We start from the raw sequence: 7,425 nt of genomic DNA on the forward strand, positions 1-7,425 counted from the left end.
GCAGAGGGATCCCATCTCCACGTGCACCAGTGACTTGTCCCTTTGCTAAGGACAAGGAAAAGCTGCTGCCAGTCCCTGGAAGGGGCTCGTTGCTTACTTTCCAACTCCTGTGGTTGTCACTAAACAGGTGAGGTGCCACCAGGAAAGCAGATTTTGATCCCAGTGAGGGCAGGGAAGATCAGGGCTGCAGCAGAGGAGAAAAGAGCAAGGACAGCCAGCCCAGGTAGGTCAGGGCTGCAGCTCCTGCCAGGGTGCAGAGGGAATGTCTGCAGTGGCTTCTGAGACCTTGCAGTGATGAGTGAGTCCTGGAAAGGTGGAGGGAGGACAAGCACCCCCTCTCCCTGGGAAGGAGGAGGAGGGACAGGCAAATACAGTGAATGCATCCTGTATCCCATCCTGAGAGATGGGAGAAATTGCATCCAAAGTTTTTCAAAAATGGTTGTAACCATAGAATCTAGTTTCTTCCTCTTTCAGGATATTCAGAGAATAGCTGTTAATAGTTACTGGGATGAACTGGAAAGAGTTTTCCAGAGCTGGGGAAACTAAATATTCCATAAATGGTGGGAGAACAGAGTCAGACAGACATGGTTTGTCTGCCCGTGGAATTTGGAGGGGAAGGGGAGCTGAAAGGCATCCAAGGAGACAGGCTTGGGATGGAAATCATAAATTGGGGGAAAGGTCTGAAAGAAGGTGCTGCAGAGGAGGGTGTGATGAGCAAATGCACGTTCCAGGACGGGGAGGGTGAAGGGCTGAAAGGAAAATAAGCCTGGGGGCATCGCAGCACCCACAACTCCACAGGAGGGATAACACCCCGGGCCGAGAATGGCAAACATCCCGTTAAATGTATAAATAGGTGTGTTGCATATGCAAGGGATGAAGTAATGCCGGGCCACGCTGGAGCAGTGTGGCACCATATTTGGGCACCTCTCGGGCAGGGAGGGAGGCAGACCTGGGTGCTGTGCCCCCCCAGCATCCTGCCGGACACGGGGGCGATGGGGCCCGGGGAGAAGCTTCAGGTGAAGCACGATAAGAGCTTTCAAATATGCAAAACACGGGCAGAAAGGAGACAGCGGCGCTTGGTTCCCCCATCCCTCCTCGGGCAGGGTGTGGGGCTGTGGAGAGGGAGGTTGTGTTAAAATTTGGGGAAACTGCTGCAGCTGTGCAAGGGCAGCACCAAAGTGGGTGAGGAGAGAAGCTGCAGAGCTGCTGAGCCCCGGGGCTGGGGCTGGTCTGGGCTCTGCTCAGGGGTCTCAGGAACCCCCACTTTGCCTGGTCTCTGTCACCCCTCCTGCCAGCTGGAACCCCCTGCCCAGCACTGCTCCGGCTGGCAGTGCTCAGCTAGCAGAGATTGCACCAATTTAACATCATTCCTCTCCAAGAGATGTGCTTCAGCTCCTAAAAGGTCTGCATTTAGGTGCAGAGTTTCGGGCAGCTGCATCTGAAAGCTGCCAGGCTGGTGAGATCAGTGCTCAGAGGGGTTGGTTTCCAGTGGGATGGGAAAGCAGCCAGCACTGAAACTGGAGTGTGTAGATTAATGCTGTCATTAACTAATCTGGAAACTAATTTACTTCCCCTTAGCACTTTCCCCTCATCAATTCAGTTTATCGATATGTATTAGGTATTATTTTATCAGGAAGTGCCTGCAGAAGGAGCAGCCCTCCCCTTTCTGTTCTCCAGGTGCAGATGTGGAGCTGGTGGTCTCCCCCTGTCCCCCTGGGCACTGTGGGGTGTGACAGCAGCTCCTGCTGCTCCTCCAGCCCTGCAGGTCACAGCAGAGCCCCTCACAGCTCCCTGCAGGACACAAACAGTCCAGGATCTTCTGTGGATGCTAATTTGAGTTTTGTGCTTCCTGTGATGTCTTATCATTGATCCCTCAGACTGGAATTCAGCTGCCCTAATTTTGGTAACTTGAGGAAGGCTGAGTAAATCTGCCTGGGATTTCCCCATCCCTGCCTCCTGCACAAAGCCTGTCCAGGAAGCCAGGCCTGGGAAAAGACCACCTGGAAAACCACCCCTGAGGGGAGTGGACATTTTTGTGGCCAGCAAGTGATATGTGAAAGAATGTAAAAAGCATTAATTGCAGCCAAACCCTCTGTTTTCACCTGTACTTTTGCCCCTCTCCTGCTCCTGTCAAATGTGCCTCACTGTCCAAATGCTCTCACTCAAACCAGGCCCATGTGGTACCTTCCCTGTTCTCCTGAGGAAAAAAAAAGTTTAAAAAAAAATTGCAATATCCTTCAAAAAGACATTCCCAGAATTTATGGTCTTCTTTTAAACTCTCTGAGCCACCCAACACAATTTTTGTGCAGCAGCAGTTGCAGGCTGAAATCAGGGAATCCTGTGCTGCATTCCCAGCTGCCAGGCTCTCCAAAACTGTGGCTGAAGGAGTTTGTGCCCTCTCAGCTGGCATCACCTGGTGTTTTTATCCTGTGCTTTTCCTGACATATCAAACAAACTGCCCAGTTCTTCCTGAGATGATTCCATGTGGGATCAAGGTCCCTGAGTCACGGGCTTGCTCTGCCTTCACCCAGGGCCTGCATCTCCCTGGGTGCCGTGGGGGCCTTGGAAAGTCAATTCTGAGCTTTTCCTTCCAGGACAAGCTGCTCCTTGGCTTCAAGGTTGCTGCTTCTCTGTCCAAGTGAAGAAGTGCCTTGGGTGTGCTCCAGCTGTTCTGGAGGATGGAATGAGCATTTCTGCTCCTCCCTGCAGATCCTGCAGCACAGACAGCACAAACAGCTCTGCATTCCTGGCGGCCTCGAGGTCAGCACACGATGCTGAGTGTGGCAGAACTCTGGCCTGGCGCGACCTGGTGTCCTCAGCTCCATCTGTGCGTGGCCTCTGTCACTTCCAGCTGCAAAAGCCACTCCTTGGTGCTTCTTTCTGCCAAACATCCAGCACTCCCAGCTCTGAGTGCTGCTCCCCAAGCAGCCACGGCTCAGTTTCTGCCTTTGGTGGTCAGTGAAATGCTCTGGGTGAGAAAGGGTGGATGAAATTCAATGCTTTGGATCCAGCTCAACAGGTGTTTTTATTTCTCCTTGCTCCTGGTGGGCAGATCTGCTGCTTCAGGGCTGATTCATCTCCTCACCTGAGGAGGATCCAGTGACCTGCTTGGACAAGCTCCCCATGGAGTTATAAATACATCCCTGTGTTACACTGGCATGACAGGAGTGGGTGATGTGGGCTGGAAATAGGAACAGGATTTGTCCCTACAGGTCACCCCTCTTCTGGGACTCCCTGTGGGGCTGGGTCTGTGCTTGCCTCCCTCCAGCTGGGAGTTGGGCAATGCTGGCAGATGGATTAGGGGGGTGAGGGGTGGAACTTCACTGGAAAGCTCTACGTGCTGATCAGCAGGTGATGCCACTGGTGCCAGGGCTGGAGGCACCCCTGGGTGCTGTGCTCAGGAGCTGCTGCTGACTGCACCAGGGTGACACAGCTCAGCTGCTGGCACAGCTGGTAAAGCTGATGGGATCTGGCTTCCTCCTTGGATACGATCCTGATTGAAATAAAGAAGTTGAATGTAAACCCAAATCTTTGGGGTTTGTCTTTAACATCCACCCAACACCCAGGTGTGCATTTGGAGCAGTGCCTGTGGCACTTTCTCCTGGCCTGGAACCCATGGTCTGGAGGAAGTTACCCATCCCCAGCCTGACTCACTCAGCTCTTGGGACGGGTGGGTCTGAGGGCCCAGACACCACAGGCAAAGCAGCAGCAATCCACATGAGTTATTTCTTCATTTTGTGCTTCTGTTAAATCACCAATGTGCCTCGGGTGCTGCCTGACAACATTTCACCAGTCCAGGCAGGGGTGGGCAGTGCCTGGGCCGTGCTCACTGGGAGCAGTGTTTGCCACCAGAGTTAAGGATGAGCCATTCCACCCCTCTCCAAGCAGCTTCCCTGAGAGACTGGGACCCCTGAGGCCACCTGGGACAATTTTTTACATCTTAGGAGCTGCCTTGCCATGAGTTTTGGAATTTTGGGATTTTGGAAGCAGCAGTTTTTTCTCCCAGCCCTGTGGACTTTGCCTTGTAGAGAAGAGGGGGGAAAAGATTACCCAAAGCCTCTGGAGTGCTGTCTGTGAGCCCTCAGGTTTAAACACTCACCTGGGCAGCACAAGGGAGAGCCCTGAGGAAGGATTTTGCAGCAGCAAGTGCCTTGAGGGGAGCCCCAGGCTCCAGCTCCAGGTTTGAGAGGGGATTGGGGGTGATTGCAAAAGCCACCAGCAGCGTTGCCACGTGGAATTAATGCCCCAACACCTTGGATGTGCTGGGTGGCACATTCCTACAAGAGGAATCCCATGTACTGCAGCCACAGTGTTAGTTATTTTATTTTGGCCCGAGTTTGCAGTGGAATAAGCCTGAAGGGGGAGAGTTGTGCTGCTGTGACAGCAGGTGACACAGGGGTGATTTACAGGCTGGAGCACAGGGATTGATGTCTTGTGACTCAAAGCCAACAGAACTTCGGTCTTCCAAGAAGCAGAAAGCAAGAAATGTTAGGGAGCCCAAAGGGCAAGGGGAGATGTCAAAGAATAGTTGTTAAACTGTCAGAAGATAGTTTTGAAATTGGAAATTTTGTCCTTTGCTGCTTTGTGGTGGCTAAAGTCTGACTAAAAAGACTTGGGAGTGATCAAGTTCTATTTATCTGATCTGGTGGAAGGTGTCTCTGCCCAAGGCAGTGGGGCTGGAACCAGATGATCTTTAAGGCCCCTTCCAACTCAAATCATTGTAGGATTTTATGATTCTGTTGTTTGATTTTGCAGTAGCCATCCAGACGTGACTGCCCAGGGTCTTTTTACAGAAACCCATCTTTCATTCCCTGCTGCTCAAGGTGGCCCACGATGACCAAGGCACATGAAGTTTGCAGCTGAATCTTCCAGATTTGTGACAAAGACCTGAGAGAGCTGTAGCCCTTTCCAGCAGGTTTGTGGGCACTCAGCCCTTTCAGGCTCTGTTTAGTCATTATAAGGCACAAAGAATCTGAGATGTGAGTGCTGTTTTTTTCCTTTTCTGGGCATATCTGAGCTGGAGCTTGCCAGAGCAAGTGCTGAGGTTGCTCATTTTTCTGGGGCAGAGTGCTGAGATTGCACAGGGTCAGAACAGAAGCTGCAGTCTCCCATCTCCGTCCCTCCAGCTCAAGGCCAGGGTTGCTGGTGGATGGGGTGGGAAGGCAGGGGACAGCACTGCCATCCTCAGATTCTGTTCTTTATAGCAAATATGTGAATTTCAATGAAGGAAACACTCTCAAAAGCACTGAAATGTCTCAGGGCAAAGCCTTGTGGTAGACAGTGGTAATAAAGGAGAGCAGAACTGGGGAGGAGAAAACTTGGATCGTGCCCTTACACTGCTGTTAGCAGTGAGTGCCCCTGGGCAGATAGTGGGCAGATAGGGGCTGCGGGGGTACAGACATTCCAGAGTGATTTCCGAGCCGGCTGAGCTCCTCCCATCATCACTTCACTCATCAAAGTGAGTATTTATAGCACAGGTAGGAGCAGGGCGAGAATCAAAGAGGAGCTCCCTAGAAAGACGCATAAATCACTCTGAGAGTTCAGCTCTGGGGCGCTGTATTTTTTGCTTTAATGAGAGTGAATAAAAACTCTGCTGTTATTATTAATATTTCTTAATATTATTTCACCGGTCTGCTTTTTGCACTAAAAAATTCTTTGAGGTATTTCCATAGAATTCTCCCAGCTCTCAGAGCTACACCTGCAGACTGCTAAGGACATGCTGCCTTACACCAGAGAAAACATTTTCTCCAGCACAGATCTGCTGAAAAACAATTCAGAAAATCTTTCTGAGCCGATATTTGCTGCCCAAGCTGTCAGGAGACCTTCAGGCCTCTCAACAAAGCGCAGCAGGAAAGCCAGGAAGGTGCTGTACCCAGCCCACGTGAGAAAATACTTGCCACGTCAAGAGAAAGATCCAGTCAAGCGGTGGCTGCTCTTCTGCGCTGGCATCATCCTCATCCAGGTGTTAACTGAGGCTCCTGAGCAGGACAGGCTGGCTGGGGGGCACAGCCCTGCAGGGAAGCTGCCCTGTGCAGCAGCAGCAGCATCCCCAGGAGCTGCTGGGCTGGCAGGGAACCGCTCCAGAGAACACTCAGCTGCTGCAGGAATCGCCTCCTCCGCAGCTCCGGGGCACCGGGCTCACGGGCACGGCGCATCGGCTGCTGTGCCACAGCAAGCCCGGAGCCACCCGGGTGCTTCCTGCTGGGCTGGCTCCTCCCGGGCACAGCTCTGAGCTGGCCTGGCCCTGCACGTCGGCTGTGGGCACCTGGGCATCGGCTGTGGGCACCTGTGCATCGGCTGTGGGCACCTGTGCATCGGCTGCAGCTCTTGGGCATCGGCTGCAGCTCCTGCACATCAGCTGTGGGCACCTGTGCATCGGCTGTGGGCACCTGGGCATCGGCTGTGGGCACCTGGGCATCAGCTGCAGCTCCTGCACATCGGCTGTGGGTACCTGGGCATCGGCTGCAGCTCCTGCACATCAGCTGTGGGCACCTGGGCATCGGCTGTGGGCACCTGCACGTCGGCTGTGGGCACCTGCACATCAACTGCAGCTCCTGGGCATCGGCTGTGGGCATCTGCACATCCGCTGCAGCTCCTGCACATCACCTGCAGCTCCTGCACATCGGCTGTGGCTCCTGCACATTGGCTGTGGGCACCTGGGCATCGGCTGTGGGCACCTGGGCATCGGCTGTGGGCACCTGGGCATCGGCTGTGAGCACCTGGGCATCGGCTGTGGGCACTTGCACATCGACTGTGGGTACCTGAACATCGGCTGCAGCTCCTGGGCATCGGCTGCAGCTCCTGGGCATCGGCTGTGGGCACCTCCACATCAGCTGTGGGCACCTGGGCATCAGCTGTGGGCACTTGCACATCGACTGTGGATACCTGGGCATCGGCTCTGGGCACCTGGGCATCGACTGTGGGTACCTGGGCATCGGCTGTGGGCACCTGCACATTGGCTGTGGGCACCTCCACATCAGCTGTGGGCACCTGGGCATCGGCTGTAGCTCCTGGGCATCGGTTGTAGCTCCTGGGCATCGGCTGTGGGTACCTGGGCATCGGCTGTGGGCTCCTGCACATCAACTGCAGCTCCTGCACATCGGCTGTGGGTACCTGGGCATCGGCTGTGGGCACCTGCACATCAGCTGCAGCTCCTGCACATCGGCTGTGGGCACCTGGGCATCGGCTGCAGCTCCTGGGCATCGGCTGTGACTCTTGCACATCACCTGCAGCTCCTGCACATCACCTGCAGCTCCTGCACATCGTCTGCAGCTCCTGCACATCGTCTGCAGCTCCTGCACATCACCTGCAGTTCCTGCACATCACCTGCAGCTCCTGCAGCCCTGCCCGGGGACACGGCCACTCTGCTCGGTGCCACGGGCCCGCAGTGGCCACAGGAGATGTTGATGAAAGCCCAGCAAGAGC

The 7,425-nt window shown here is 54.3% G+C and overlaps 1 long non-coding RNA gene across 1 annotated transcript; it reads right to left on the reverse strand.

Annotated features, from left to right (window-relative positions):
- Positions 1-6,154: 6,154 nt before the first annotated feature.
- Positions 6,155-7,425, reverse strand: LOC140685213 (uncharacterized). The gene is made up of 3 exons (XR_012058502.1): positions 7,327-7,425; positions 7,176-7,266; positions 6,155-6,286 (listed from the first exon to the last, which is right to left on the reverse strand). It is a non-coding gene; the product is annotated as an uncharacterized lncRNA (long non-coding RNA).

The sequence above is a fragment of the Taeniopygia guttata genome, chromosome 17, assembly GCF_048771995.1.
Source record: "Taeniopygia guttata chromosome 17, bTaeGut7.mat, whole genome shotgun sequence".
Taxonomy (NCBI): domain Eukaryota; kingdom Metazoa; phylum Chordata; class Aves; order Passeriformes; family Estrildidae; genus Taeniopygia; species Taeniopygia guttata.